The 16,509-nt window shown below is 39.2% G+C and overlaps 1 protein-coding gene across 1 annotated transcript in view; it reads left to right on the plus strand.

Annotated features, from left to right (window-relative positions):
• Nucleotides 1–16,509, plus strand: part of CGNL1 (cingulin like 1) — a 1,082,391-nt gene that overhangs the window by 567,248 nt on the left and 498,634 nt on the right. The gene's annotated exons all lie outside the window — the stretch shown is intronic.

Here is a 16,509-nt window from a genome sequence, read left to right on the forward strand (position 1 = left end):
CACCACTGTGCCGCCCAAATAAATGTGATTAAATAAGACATTCACTTTTATGTCTGTTTATGAAATGTACAGCTTTCTGTAATTTGTTAATATTTCAAAAAAGGAAGTAATTAAAAAAAGTGCATGGCGTCATGTGGAACATTATATCCTGTTAATGAACCTCGTAGTGACACTTTATGTACCATGCATGTTAATTTGTTATGTGCAGTGGTACAGTGATGCAGCAGTTAGCATTGCTGGCTCACATTGCCTGCTTCAGTAGTTTAGTTCCTTTATGTACCATACATGTTAATTTATGTGCAGTGGTACAGTGATGCAGCAGTTACCATTGCTGCCTCAGTAATTTAGTTCCTTTATGTACCATGCATGTTAATGTGTTATGTGCAGTGGTACAGTGATGCAGCAGCTAGCATTACTGCCTCACATTACCTGCTTCTGTAGTTTAGTTCCTTTATGTACCATGCATATTAATTTATGTGCAGTGGTACAGTGATGCAGCAGCTAGCATTGCTGCCTCACATTGCTTGCTTCAGTAGTTTAGTTCCTTTATGTACCATGCATGTTAATTTATGTGCAGTGGTACAGTGATGCAGCAGTTAGTATTGCTGCCTCACATTGCCTGCTTCAGTAGTTTAGTTCCTTTATGTACCATGCATGTTAATTTATGTGCAGTGGTACAGTGATGCAGCAGTTAGCATTGCTGCCTCACATTGCCTGCTTCAGTAGTTTAGTTCCTTTATGTACCATGCATGTTAATTTATGTGCAGTGGTACAGTGATGCAGCAGTTACCATTGCTGCCTCACATTGCCTGCTTCAGTAGTTTAGTTCCTTTATAGGTTCATAGGTAAGTACTAGGCTATCTGACCAAGGGCATTTATAAGCCTAGCCAGAATGTGTTGGCTTTCGCCACCCCCTTAGATTAGTTCCTTGTGTCTCTGTCCAGCAGAGCCATTAGTTCCCTGCGCCACTGTTCAGCAGAGCCACTGCAGAGATCCCCGGGGTAAATTTTCTGTTTCCCATCCACCCATCAAGGTTTCTCTTTGAGTGTTAGTGAGGGGCTCTGCCTGATGTATTTTGGAATCCTGTTCCAAAGCATGGGTAGTCTCTGGGACAGGAATCTATCCAGCATGTCCTGTTTATTGTTGTGGTGAGGTTTATATCTCTAGACCATGTTGTTTTTTAGGTGTAGCATGTCCATCAATTCTGGGTTGGACATGGCCTTGTATGTCAGGCAGAGATCACCTCTGAATAAGCGGTATGCAACCGAGTACAGCTGGAATTTCTTGAGTCAGGCTGCATAGGACATCTGTTTGAGGCCAGTAATCCTCTTGGTGAGGTACTTTTGTGGTCTTAGCTGCTGCAGGTGTCTTGTAAGGTACATCCCAAATGGGGTGTTGTATTTTATGATGGGTCTAATGAGTGATGAGTAGAGAGGCACAATAACCTCTTTTGTTCTAGATGTGAACACTTTTGTGATTAGGTGGGCCACATAGTAGGATTTTCTAACCACCTTGGCAATATGATTATCAAAGTGGAGATTACTATCTACTTGTGTCCCCAGATCCCTTATTACATTTTCTGTATTTAGGGGACTACCACCTATGTGGTAGTTCGTGGGTACTTTGTTTTTTCCAAAGGGGATGACTATGCACTTTTTGGCATTTAGCTTGAGGCCATGATTTTGACACCAGGTATCAGTCTCAGTGAGACCCATCTGGAGGGTGTCTATCAGCTGGAGAATCAATTATGGCCCCTAGTTTGCAGTCGTCTGCGAAGTTGGTCAGCCATAGTCCTCCTATGCTTGCCTCTACCTCTGAGAAGTATATACCAAACAGGACGGTTCCTAGGACTGATCCCTGGGGGACGCCACTTGTAACTGGTTTAGAGTTGGACATAGAGCCTGCAACTCTTACCATGTGGGTTCTATCCATGAGCCAGTTGGCAACCCATCTCGTGACGTAGGGGTTTATGTTCAAGCTGGTGAGCTTGTCTATAATAATGGAATGGGGAATGGTGTCAAAAGCCTTTGCGAGGTCTAGGTAGGCTGTGTGGACCTCCTTTCCCTTGTCTAATGACTTGGTAACTATCTCAAAGAAGTCCACCAGGTTTAGGAGGCATGATCTGCCCTTAACAAAGCCAAACTGGGTATGGTCCAAGGTTTGGAGGTTCCCAATGTCTCTGTTAATGTGTTCCATGATGATGCATACCATAGCCTTGCAGACCAGGCTAGTCAGGCTTATAAGGCGATAGTTCCCGGGGTCCATTTTGGTCCCACCTTTGTGGAGTGGGATAACCGTTGCTGTGCGCCACTCTGTGGCTACATAGCCTGTAGAGAGCCTGAGTTTAAACAATGTGTTTAGGTGAGGGTTAGTTCATTTTGGAGCTCTTGTAAGAGACAGCCTGGGACACCGTCCGGTCCCATTGAAGCTGTGTTTTTGGCTTTGGATAGGGCTGTTTTAACCAGTGTGTCTGTGATTGATGGGGCCCTACATTTTTCTGGTATGGTTATGGGTCCTTTAGGGGGTGAGAGGGGGGTGACGTTTGCACTAAGTCTGCCAGAATGTTAGCAGTATCACTCGGTTCAGTGTATTTTGTGCCATTCTGCACTAACTCAGAGCAGATCTGAGAGTTTCCACTTAGGTTCTTGACATAGCTAAAGAATGCTTTGTGGTTATCTTTGGAGTCGTTGGCAATTTTTCTTTCGAACCTAGCCTTGGATGATTTAATGAGGGATCATAGTTTCTTGCTGATGCTGATCAGGGATGTCTTTCCTTCTTGGGATTTTACTCTTTTCTGTACTAGTTTCCTCCTCCTGTTGTATAGCTTGTTTATAGCAGGGGTCCACCAGACTGTTCTTCTTTTCTTGGAGGAGTGAGTCTTGGTTTTACTTGGGATAGCATGATCCATGCATTCCTGCAGATGCTCATAGACTGCCTTTGTAAAGGTTTCAGCAGCTTGGACAGCATTGTCCTTTAGCATGGAGGCTGTGAACCTTTCCACCTCAGTCTTAAGTAACGTGAAGTTTGCTTTTGAAAAGTTTTTCACGGTGGTTTCCTTGATTGGGGGTGGGGCGGAATGTGGATATCCAGAGTGATTAGTCTATGGTCTGATCTAACTAGCGAGGGGTTGACCTCCGATGTGGAACACTGGTCGCCCATGTTGGTGATGACCAGGTCCAATATGTTGTTCCCTGTGGTGGGGGTGTTGACCAGTTGATCCAGGGCATTCAAGTTTATAAATTCTAGGAGGCGTTGGGCAAGGGAGTTAGTACTTGAGTAGTTCTCCCAGTTTATGTTTGGGTAATTGAAATCACCCAGTATTAGGGTATTTGGTAGGACCTTCATATTTCCCAGTGTCTCCAGAAATGCGGAATGGGGGTCCTGGGCCATGGTGGGTGATCTGTAGCAAGCTACAATTTGGATTGCAGTTTTGCCCGTTGTTAGTTGCTCATGGATGATGTCTGATGCATTGTGCTGCACCACTAACCTGGAGGTGTGGATATCCTTGATGAATATGGATACACCTCCTCCCTTTGTGTTTCAGTTCTGGTTCTCTGGCCTAAAGGTTGGTATGAGTTATAGCCTAGTAGTGCTGGGGTGCTCTCAGGAGCCTTAAACCAGGTTTCTGTTACTACACAGATGTCGATGTTCTCCATACTGAGGAATGCCTCAAGTGCGTGCATTTTGAGGTTTAGACTTCTGGCATTGAGTAGCATTACCCTCAGTTTATGGTTACTTGTGCTATTTATGATGGTGGGTTTGTCTTTTGAGCCTTGCCTAAAAAAGGCACTATGGGTGCAGCAAGAGCCTTGGCCAGTATTCGAAAGCCTAAGGGTGACAGGTGCAAGCCATCTCTTGCGAAGCAACGTGGCTTGTCGAGCATGTCATCCCAGGCGGACAGATACTGGATCTCCTTTAAATGACACCAGAAACTTAGCCAATTGTTGAAATTGATAATTTTTTCTTTATACTGTGGCATCATTCTTGGTGAGGGCAGGATGCTACTCAGGGTCAGGGTCATACTGGCCTGGGCTACATGATCAGAGAGCTCTTCCATGTCTCTCTTCATGTAGTCCAGGGAGGTACGTCTTAGGTCATTCATACCAACATGGGCAATGACAGAGTCATATTTGTACTTGTTCTGGAGTGACCTTAGTGCTTGTGTTATGTGGCGGATCCTGGTACCTGACAGGCAGCTAACTGTAACCTTCTCCTTGTTCAGCCTAGTTAGTGGGACATCAGTGTTGCCTGACTATAGAGTCACCTATTACTAGTGTGTTGTGTATGTTATTTTGCATTAAGGGCTGTGATTGTGTGGCAAACTGATTATGTGAAGTTTGTGTTTCATGGTTGGTGATGGGGTGTGGAGGTTGCTTGGATGTCTGCTTTGGAGGTCTCTGTTGCTTTTGCAGATTTTTATTTAGAGCCCCCGAGTATGTTTTCATGTATTCATGTGTGTTATTTGCCGGTGTTGGTTTATTAGGTTTATGTGAGGCTGGTGGTGTGTTGCAAGTATTACCATACTCCTCTTGACTGTCAGTTCCAGTCTTGAGTTGAGAGAGCTTTGCCTCCAGTTTGGCTGTATAATTGCATCTCTCGCATATATTAGTGTTTGTCTTTTTATGTTTGTTTTTAATTTTGTTTATATATAGAGTGAGACAGCTTCATGATTCCTTCAGAAACTGCATTGAAACTTTACTAGATATGACAGCTCTCTGCACTTAATTTTGTAATTACTACACTAAGTGATTAATTGATGTAATTTGTCAATTATATGTACTATATAAAGAACTAGTTCAGTTACAATTAAATAGATCTGAAGAAGCGTACAGTTCGTACGTGAAAGCGCTCATCTCTTTTTGTACCTAATAAAGAAGAATTTTTGCTGCATAATCGTGGTGGTCCTCATACTGGTGTTCTTCTACGATATCTCTCTGCTTTGATTTAGTGGTGAGGACCTTTGGAGGCCAGCTGGGATTGTGTTATATACTTGCTGTTTGGTGGTAGGAGGAGAGGGTTGTCTGTGTACATGAGGCAGTTGTAACATTGCTTCAAAATGCCCAGATTCACCAGTTGGACTGGAGAGTACACCGGCAACTGCCCTTTAGACATGCCTGAATAGGTAGAGTAAGCTGTTTTTCTGATTGGCTGGTGGGGACAAATAGAGAGCCTTGTCCTTCTGGACAGTATAGGGGGGTCTAGTGCTAGGGTTAATTAGTGCTTGCTATGAGCTTTAAGCAAGTGCTTGACTGTGAAATGAATGGTTTGAGTGCTAAAGTTGAAGGTTTGTCTAGTTCCAAGGGAAAAATTGAAGAGTAGACTTTATGGAGCAGAGAATAGTTTGACTCTAGCTAAATGGCGCTGCCTGGTGCACAAAACCACACACATGTGTTTTTTATAGCAGGGAAGTGAAAGATAGAAATTAGCCCAAAATGGCCGATAAACTACTAACTTCTGGGCTGAAACCACTCTCTTCAGGGACAGGCTGCTCAAAGCTCCCCTCTCTCACAGGTGAACAGAGAAACTTCCTTCTATCCAAGTAAGGTATGGGCAACACAGAAACTTGTAACTCAACCCTGGAATCAACAATAACATGAAAACTGGACTGTACTAGTTCAGAAAGGCGGGTAACAAGTATATATTTTTTCAACTATAGAAAGAAAATAGAGGCAAGGCTCCAGGTCTCTTCAAAGAATTTTATTGTCAGGTTACACACGCACTTTCACCATTTGGCTTCTTCAGGTGTATCCAACAACTGAAATATACCTGCATTTATACTAGTTATCACATGGTTGCCTACTAATGTTCTTAAAGACATATACACCTTGAAGCCATAAAAAATACATATATAAAATGCATACAATCACTTGTGACATACATTTACTATATAAAACATTTTTAAAACATAAGGATAAAAAATATATAAAAGCATAATAACTATTTAAATTACCTACGCGATGCTCTATTTTTTAAAACTGGCTTTAATGGTACGTAGTCATTCAGACCATGTCCATTATTTGTTCTTAATTTCACCATCCATTTTGTTTCCAAATCTTCTGTTCTAACCTTGACATCACCACCCCTCACATTTTCAAAGCATCTATCTATCACTCTAAAAGTAAAATAATGCTGCATACTCGTCTCTTTAACATGTTTGGCTAAAGCATTAAACAAGCTCCCCTTTTTAATGTGGTATACATGCTCTCTGATTCTATCTTGTAGTAACCTATCCATTTTCCCTACAAAGAATTTGTTACAGGTTTTACAAGTAGCTAAATATACCACATGCGGGGAATCACATTTGGTACTGATTTTAAATGTATAAACTACACCTGAGTCTGGATGTGAAAAATTAATATTTGTATCTATAAACCTACAAAATTGACATTTAGTGCATGGTTTGGTACCCAAACTGCCACTCTGTATACTAAAGTCTCTAGGGCTACATAATTGTCTTTTTAAAGATTTCTTATTCTTGAAGGTGAATTGTGGAAATGCATCTACCAGTTTGCTTACTTGTTTATCTGAGGTTAAAATGTTTCAGTGCTTATTAACAATACTTGTATAACATTTTATGTTTCTTGAATAACTAAAGCATAACTTAAGGGGTTGTACATTTGTAGATTTTCCTCTATTATTATTTTCTATCTGTTGGGAAAAATAGGGTTTAGCTCTGCTATGCCTCAAATTCCTGACAGTATTGACACTTGAGTCAATCATCCTCTGATCGTAGCCTCTTTCCAATAAATCTGCCTTTACTGTATCCAATTGTGTCATAAAGTCCCTCTCCATCGCATTGAATCGAGAGGCTCGATATACTTGGTTTTGTGCTACATTTCTAAATGTGAACTGAGGATGCATGCTATCCCTTCTAAGAAGGTTATTTACATGACATTCCTTCCTAAACATCCTGATATTTAATTTACCATTCATTTCCAGCATAACAAGAACATCTAGAAAACTTATTGCTCTAGCGGAATAACTTCATGTAAATTTAAGAAAGTTTGTTGATACATTAATAAAATCTACAAACATTCTACGTTTTTCTACAGAGCCTCCCCATAACAGAAAAAGGTCATCTACAAATCAACAATAAAACAAAATTTCATTCCTAAAATCACCTTTCTTTAAGAAATCTTTCTCCCACTCCAACATCACAGCATTGGCATAACTGTTCGCACAAGATGTTCCCATAGCAACGCCTTGGCATTGCCAATAAATTTTATCTTTAAACACAAACACATTATTTTCCAATACCAGCTTTAACAACCTGCATGTTAATTCTGTCTTCTTATGATCATAATTCCCATTTCTGTGCATTAATTCAGCTACACTTTTAATTCCATGATCATTGGGTATTACTGTAAATAATGAAACAACATCAAGCGTAACATGTAGCAAAACTTATAAAGGTCTCTAGCAAAAACTGTTCATTATCTTTTAGAATATAGTCTGAATTATTTATAAGACTTCTAAGAGACGTTTCCAGATAAATAGAAATGGCTTCAGTACACCAATTTCTACCAGATACAGTTGGCCTCATTGGGGAATTTTCCTTATTTTTATGTACCTTAGGTAGACCTTCTATCATGGGGATAGTGGGATTGAGAATAAGAAAATACTGAAACAAATTTTCATCCAAAATATTCATACTGGCCATCCCTTTTAACTGCTTATGAACATAATTGATCATTTTGTTAACTTTTACTGAGGTAATAGGTTTATAAATGGCATCATCATTCAAAAGAAGAAACATTTTCTTGTCATAGTCATCCTTATCCAGGACGACTGTAGGTCCCCCTTTTATCTGCAGGACGTATCATGATAGACTGATTCATTCGTAATTTTTTTAAAGCAATACATTCATCTTTAGTTAAATTATACCATTTCTTGCTATCACTCAACATTTCCTGTTCATGAAAAATTTTATAAGCATCATCAATACATATCTGCTCAAATGCAGTAATTAAAGGACTCATTTTGGGTATAAAACAACTAGGCTTCTTGTACACAAAATCACTATTAACATCATTACTAGAAAACAAAATTTTTAACATTAAATTTCTAGTAGACATCTTGATATCTAATAGCACTTCTGTGATATCAGAGTCCAATGTAGGAATAAAGGAGAGTCCTTTTTATAAAACCTTGCATTCAACAAAGGGGAGCTTGTTTAATGCTTTAGCCAAACACGTTAAAGAGAAGAGTATGCAGCATTATTTTACTTTCAGAGTGATAGATAGATGCTTTGAAAATGTGAGGGGTGGTGATGTCAAGGTTAGAACAGAAGATCTGGAAACAAAATGGATGGTGAAATTAAGAACAAATAATGGACATGGTCTGAATGACTACGTACCATTAAAGCCAGTTTTAGAAAATAGAGCATTGCGTAGGTAATTTAAATAGTTATTATGCTTTTATATATTTTTTATCCTTATGTTTTAAAAATGTTTTATATAGTAAATGTATGTCACAAGTGATTGTATGCATGTTATATATGTATTTCTATGGCTTCAAGGTGTATATGTCTTTAAGAACATTAGTAGGCAACCATGTAATAACTAGTATAAATGCAGGTATATTTCAGTTGTTGGATACACCTGAAGAAGCCAAATAGTGAAAGCGCTTGTGTAACCTGACAATAAAATTCTTTGGAGAGACCTGCAGCCTTACCTCTATTTTATTTCTATAGTTAAACTGGTTTATTGTTTTTTCTTGAGGTACCTGATTGCTGTTGTGACTGTTTTTTGTAAAGAAGTATATATATATATTTTTCTTTTTTCAGAAAATATAGTAGATACAATCAAAACACTTTAAATGCACAGATAAGGCTATCACATTTTAGTATGTAGCCTACAACAGTTAAACAGATTATTTAAATGCAAAAATGATTTAATTCAAGTGTAGGCAGCAAATAAGTACAATATGTAGCAATAACAAACTTTTTAAATCACAGATTCGCTAAAAAAACTGGCGTTTTAGGTGGAATTAGTTAAGACAACAAGAAAAGCAGAAAAATGATACTTAATCACTCCAAAGTCACTCTTTTGTCTCTCTGCTGCTGTAGACTCTGCAGAATACCTGGAAGGCACTTGCTGAGCGGAATACAAGTGCAAAAACTGCGCAAATGTGGTTTTTATAGCAGGGAAGTGAAAGAGATAGAAATTAGCCCAAAATGACCAATAAACTACTAACTTCTGTGCTGAAACCACTCCTCCAGGGACAGATAGGCTGCTAAGGTATGGGCAACACAGAAACTTGTAACACAGCCCTGGATTCAGCAATAACCTGTAAACTGGACTATTCTAGTTCAGAAAGGCAGGAAACCAGTATTTTTTATTTTTTATTTTTTTTACCATGCATTGCCTGCTTCAGTAATTTAGTTCCTTTATGTACCATGCATGTTAATTTGTTATGTGCAGTGGTACAGTGATGCAACAGTTAGCATTGCTGCCTCACATTGCCTGCTTCAGTAATTTAGTTCCTTTATGTAACATGCATGTTATTTTTTTATGTGCAGTAGTACAGTGATGCAGCAGTTAGCATTGCTGCCTCACATTGCCTGCTTCAGTCATTTAGTTCCTGCTTGAAGTGCTGCTTTTCAGTGGAAGCTGTTTTTTTCTGGTTTCCACACATTTGATTGAGTCATCTGAAAATGAGTTTCATTGATTCTTCTGTACTATTAATGGAAAAAATTATAAGTTTTTCATCTACCAACACAATAGTGTGAAAAACTCAAGAAATCCACTTGATAAATCTATGCTCAATAGAGTGCAACTTTGCCATTTTGCTTCCTCTAGCCCAATAAAATGTAGTTGGTAAACTGCTAATCCTCTGGATTGCCCATAGGTGTACATATTGTGTGTATGATGTGCTTGCGACCTACAGAGGACTGGCATCACATCCAGAATTAGTTTCTCTGTTTTGTCATTATTGATTGCTGTGATAAGCTCCAGCCTGCAGGTACTGTAGAAATTTTATATATGAATTAACACAATAATGCAATCACTATTGGTTTAATATTACAGATAGCAGTCAATTTACAAAAAATGTAGAACATAATTTAAAATGTCTCATTATAGTCAATAAAAGTGCAGCTGTTTGTATTTCCTTGTAGAATGTTGGAAGTATCCATTGCTGTTTATACAGATAATAATGAAGATAAGAGCATTAAACATTTTATTAATATAATTAACCTGTTACAACCTTCACAGCCAATCCTACACAGGTCTTGTCCTCCAAACCTTCAACATTAAACTCCACCGCAGAGACCACAGCTGTTTAGCATTGGTCCCCGAGCTGTGACAAGATCTCCTCCTTAGCTCTTACCAGACTATCCAACTACACTGCATTATTTCCATCGTAGGTTCATAGGTAGGTACTAGGCTATTGGCTCTAGGGCCTATATAAGCCTAGCCAAACGGTACCCTGGCTTTTGCCACCCAAGAAAATTATTTTCCTGTGCCCCTGTCAAGCAGAGCCACAGAAGTGATTCCCGGGGTGAATTTCCTATCTCCCATCCAGTCATCAAGATTTTTATTTTAGAGTGCTAATGAGGAACTTTGTTTGATATAGACAGGTAGTTTGTTCCAGAGTATGGGAAGTCTCTGGGATAGGAATCTGTCCCTCCAGCATGTTGTGTTTATTGTGGTGACAAGGGTTAGCTCCCTAGAGCGTGTAGCTTGGAGGGATTAAGATTTCTTTACGTGGAGCATGTCCAGCAGCTCTGGGTTTTACATAGCTCTGTATGTTAGGCAGAGATCGCCTCTGAGTAGGCGATATGCGACGGAGTAAAGCTGGAGTTTTTTGAGACGGTCTGCATAGGGCATCTGTTTGAGGCCGGTAATCCTCTTTGTGAGGTATTTCTGTGACCTTTCCAGTTGTTGTAGATGTCTTGTCATCAAAGACTTCCCAAACACAGCACCTGCAAATATGACAATATGGGTCATATCACATGATTAACACAATCTAAATGTATTTATTATTTATTTATTTATTAAGAGTTGAAGATGTTAAGATTTGCACTGGATGTGATGAGGATGGACAGGATTAGGAATAAGTTCATTAGAGGGTCAGCCCAGGTTGGAAGGTTTGGAGACAAAGCCAGAGAGGCAAGATTACATTGGTTGGGACATGTGCTGAGGAGGGATGCAGAGTATATTGGGAAAAAGATGCTAAGGATGAAGCTGAAAGGTAACAGTAAAAGAAGAAGGCCTAAGATAAGGTTTATGGATGTGGTGAGAGAGGACATGCAGGTGGTTGGTGTGACAGAGCAAGATGCAGAGGACAGGAAGAAATGGAAACAGTTGATCTGCTGTGGCGACCCCTAATGGGAGCAGCCAAAAGAAAAAGAAGATTTATTTATTTATTTTGTATTTGTTGACCGGGTTTGTCCGACTGGGCTACAAATGCCCATTTTCAGTGGAGGCTCGAGGAGAAAAGCTCCAACAGAAAATAAAAATTTTACATATTGAATACATATAGAAATGCATTCATCAGTACCACAGATTACTGCATTACAGTGCCACACCATTCATCAGTACCACAGATTACTGCATTACAGTGTCATACATTAAACTGTGGCAAGTGAAATGCATATAGAAATGCATAGTCCAAGTAGAATCAAGCAGCAGAGACAACCATGTAACATCAAAAATGCCAGGCACTCAGTTGTAAAATGAATGAAGTCTTTAAAGTGTACAATTCGTTTTAGAACTGAGTGCCTGGTGTTTTTGATGTTACATGGTTGTCTCTGCTGCTCTATTCTACTTGGACTATTTATCACGTTTTATACTTATAGTGAGACATTCACCCTGTGGAGTGTTTTGTGTCTTGCCACATATAGAAATACATTCATCAGAGGGATACATTCATAAATATTATATACATAATAGTGCAATAGTTACATAGCTGAAATATTTTACTAGTTATGTTTGTACAGTGATGTACCAAGAGGAGAAGATAAAGTAGTAAGTTTGTTTATTGAAGGGAAGGAAGAGAGGAGAGAAGTAGAAGGTTGTAGGGGAGTGTTTACGGGGGATAATTACATTGGCAAGTCCATTTTCATGAAGGTATTTTTTGTAGGGGTTTTGAATTGATTGGGATGTTCACGAGATCTTATACCTAGTGGTAGGCTATTCCAGGCCTTAGAAGGGTTAAAGCTATAGACTAGGTGACCTGTTTTGGCCCTTGGTTTGTAGATTTTTAGTAGGCCTTGTTCAGAGCTGCGGAGTAATCTTGTGGGTAGGTAATGAGAGATTAGAGATGAGATAGTTGGACTGAAAGAGGGTTTGTAGAGAATGGAATGAATAATCTGAAACTGATTATACTGAAGCAGGTTAGGTAATTCTAGCCAATTTAGTTCTTTTCGTGAGAGACAGTGATGGGATTTGTAAGAAGTTTGGGCAGCAAATCTGGCAATCCTGTTATAAGTTGTTTCTAACTTGTTTAGTAGTCCAGTGTTGAGGCTGGTGAGAATTTGGGGGCCATAAAGTAAAGTGGGTAAGAGGTAGGCATTTGAAAGGGTTAGTTTTGCTGTTTAGTAGGATATTTTTTGTTTCTATAGATGAGACCTAGCTTGAGATGTGTTTCTGCTACAATTATTGACGTGTAAATCAAAGGTTAGTCTATCATCAATAGTAACACCTAAGAGTTTTGTACTAGTGTCCACCTGTATTTGAGTATTATTTTGTGACAGAAGAGAAGGAAGACTGTATGTGGTTAAGGTTTTTAGGGAGAAGGAGTAGTAATTTGGTTTTTTGTGGATTAAGGATAAGTTAGTTTCCAGATAGCCAGTTTTCTACAGAGTTAAAAGGACTGTGTGTGTGATTTTATTTGAGTTGGTGATTCAGCAATAGTGATAAGTGTAGGATCATCTGCATATTGTATCAGTGAGGATCCAGGACAGGAAGAGTAGAGAAGGTTGGTAAAGATGTTAAAAAGAAATGGCCCAAGGATGGAGCCTTGTGGAACACCCGTTTTAATAAGAAAAAGAGGGGAGAAAGCTGAGAGCCATTTGACTGATTGGAGTCTATCAGAGAGATAGCTGTTAAACCCAGATGTGGTGGATGGAGAGAAGTGTAAGTTTGCTAGTTTAAGGAGAAGGAGTTGATGAGAGACTGTATCAAAGGCCTTTGAGAGGTCAATGAAGAGACAGGAAATAAGTTTGTTACTGTCTCTAGCTAGTGATAGAGTTTAGGAAAGACATGAGAGCTGTAGTGGTGCTGTGCATGGGACAAAAGCCATGTTGGGTAGCTGTGAGTAGATTTTCTTGCAGAAGGTAGTCTAAGACTTGATTGTGTATACATTTTTCCAGAATTTTGGAGAGTGGTGAGAGTATGGCTATGGGTCTAAAATTAGTTATATCTATGGAGTTTCCTGCTTTGTGTATTTGAAGGGTGTAAAATTGCTTCCAGATGGAAGGGAATATGGAATTTGTGATAGAGCGGTTTATTAGAATAGAAACTGGGAAAGCAAGAACAATCAGCAGCAGCCTGAAGGGATGTAGAGGGAATGTTGCCTACAGATACGGAGCAAGGTTTTAATGTAGATAGTAGAGTTTTAATATAGTTAGTGGAGACAGGTTTGAGGGAGAAGGTAGTGGTAGGGTTACTACTGATGGAAGAGTTTGAGCTATTGGGTCTATTATTGTTGGTGGGATGGTTTGTGTCTTGATTTAGTAATTTGGATATTGAGTCCATAAAGTAGTTGTTAAATATGGAGGTAGTTTCCTCATGTGTTTTTTCAGGATGTGGATTAGGGGCGGCTTGCATACCTGGGTGTAGTATTTGATTTACAGAGTGCCAGAACTTTTTAGGGTTGGATTTAAAGGTAGAAGATGGATTATTGTAGAAGTTTATCTTATCTTTATTTATGTGACTTTTGGAAAGATTTCCAAGTTCTTTATATTTCTAAAGGTCTGGTTGATGTTTAGTTTTAGTTCAAATTTTCCATGCTCTCTCTTTTGTTTTTAGTAGTGCACGTGTGTTTACGGTCAGCCATGGGGCTATGTTAGACTTTATGCGAACTGTTCCAAGGACTGCCACAGAATTTAAAATACTAAGGAAAGTGGAGTTAAAGTGGACAGCTTCATCCAAAGGGAATAGTTTTAAGGGATTCCAGTTCACTTTTGATAGTAAAGATTTGAGAGTTTCAGGATTAAAGTTTGTTATTTTTCGGTGTTTGATAAACCTTTGAGGTTTAGCTTGATGGGATGTGTATCTGAGTATTTTTATTGGGCAGTGATCACTTAGCGAATTTGGTAGTGTTTCAGGGTTATGGTATTTGGAAGGGTGTGAGACAAGAATCCAGTCAAGCAGAGATGAGGCTGTATGGGAGTTATTGAAATAAGTGGGATCAGAGATGAGTTGAGTAAAGCCATAGAGATTAAGGTGTTGTGAGGAGTTTTGAGAGGAGAGATAGGCAGTTAATGTTGACATCCCCAAGAATGATAATTTAATTTGGGATGTGTTGGGAGATATGAGCAAGCATATTTTCCAGTAGGGGGATGTTATCACCTGGTAGAATGTAAATTGCTACAATGGTGATAGTGGAATGGCTATTAATATTTAGGTTTACAGATAAAATTTCAGCTGGGGAGAAGGCTTGGGATGTAAAAGTAGAGTTAGAAATGGTAAGGTGGTTAGAGTGTAGGATAGCAATGCCTCCACCTTTCCTTTTTGGTTGATCTAGATGGTGTATGCTATAGCCAGAGGGCAATATCTCTATGTCTTGGTGTTGGGATTTCAGCCAGGTTGCAGTCAGAACAAGGATATCAGGAGTATGGTGGGAGATCCAAGCATGTAGTTCACTTACTTTGTTCAGAATATTCCTAGTGTTTATTGAATAGAAGGAAAGATGTTTTGTTTGCGAGATTGTTAACTTTGGGGTTAGGAGGGCTAGCAGTGGAAGTGTGTTGGACCAGGGTTGGGATGGATGTCTCCAGCTAAGAGAATGTTTTTGTGGAGATAGATGAGTTTGAGCATATTAACAGTAGGGGTGTAGTATTTGGTTTTGTGTTTGGTAGAGGTGTTTTAAAGATTTGTGTTAGCATGAATTTTCTGAAGGAAATAAAACTCTGAAACTCAAATGTATGTCATTATTTAATAACTTCAGTCTCAGGTGACTGGCAGCAAACCAAATGTTTTAGGAGTTAAGGTACCAAAAAAGTAAATATCTGGGTATTTTTTAAAACTGTTATAATTTGGATGTAAAATGCTTCCTCCAACACCATTAACATATAGTACAGCAAGTTTGAAACATTAGGCAGAGGAACTATTTTACATCAGAAATGTATAAAAAAATAATATAGTAGCAAAAAAGTAAGTAAAACACAACAGTTGACAGCCCATTGTCTAAGCACAATAAAACCCTCCAAGGCATATGTTATTGTTGTGGAAATAACACCTTTCCAGGGGTGTAGAGGCCTGACAACACATCCCTGGGTGGAGGTTATATCCGCAGTAACACACACCCTGTTGGGCATTATTGCTTGCTTAATGTATAAGGCATTGCTGCTACTCCATTAATGTACTTTGTTGTATGTGTGACACTCTATGATGTATTTTTGACTTCTGAGACATTGCATTAATCTGTTTGTATACATTCCAATGCCATACTTTGTTGGGGGTTGCCTTGCACTAAGCTGCCCTGTAACTTTGCTTTGGACATGCTATAGTGTACCACATCCACTTTCATGCAGCCATTCTGTGCATCATATACTGTATGTCCATGATTATCATATGGTGACTGTAGTTGTAGAAGACTCAGTACCTGCAGGCTAGTAATATGCATGCTTTTTATTGCCTGGAGATATGTGGTGGTGATGCTGTGCTGTCTGCGTGAAGCTGGGTTATGTAGGGTTTGATGATGTGGAGGATTTCATTGGCTTCACTGAATTGTTTTGCCTCTTTTTGATTCATGAGCACAGTGTACAGACTCTGCTGTGCACACACTAGCCTCCAGGCCTGCTGCCACAATGGATGGCTTACATTCCAGTCACTGCATATGTACCAGCTTATGACTTAGGTCATTCCTGACCTCTGTGTGGATGCACACCTGTGATACTGCAGTACCCATTAGCCACAGCTGGCATGTTGCTGCCTATACAATGTGTGCTGCTATTATTTGGTCACATGACACTAGACTCTTGTTTCTGTGCCTTCATTCCTATACTGCTTGACACCCACTGCATGCTGATCCCGGTGTAATTGCAGATGAAGGCCCTTGGGTCAATATACATGCACTTTGCTTTTGCATGTATGTATCATTTGTTTTATATATTGTATAGAATTGTTTGGTGTTTTATAACTTTACCACATCAAAACAGGTGTTGCCACTGCTGGTCACGTTACACATATACTGTTAGCGTTCACTACTGTTAATGTACCTACTCGCAGCTTTATTTCTTCTTGTATGTGTGTTTTAATATGATATATTTAAAAAGTATCTTTTTGATTGCACTGTCAAACAGATTATTGTAGCAGCTCATCACCATAACAGTGTTGTTGT

This window comes from Protopterus annectens, chromosome 7.part1 (assembly GCF_019279795.1).
Source record: "Protopterus annectens isolate FY-2018-M chromosome 7.part1, PAN1.0, whole genome shotgun sequence".
NCBI classification, from domain to species: Eukaryota; Metazoa; Chordata; order Ceratodontiformes; family Protopteridae; genus Protopterus; species Protopterus annectens.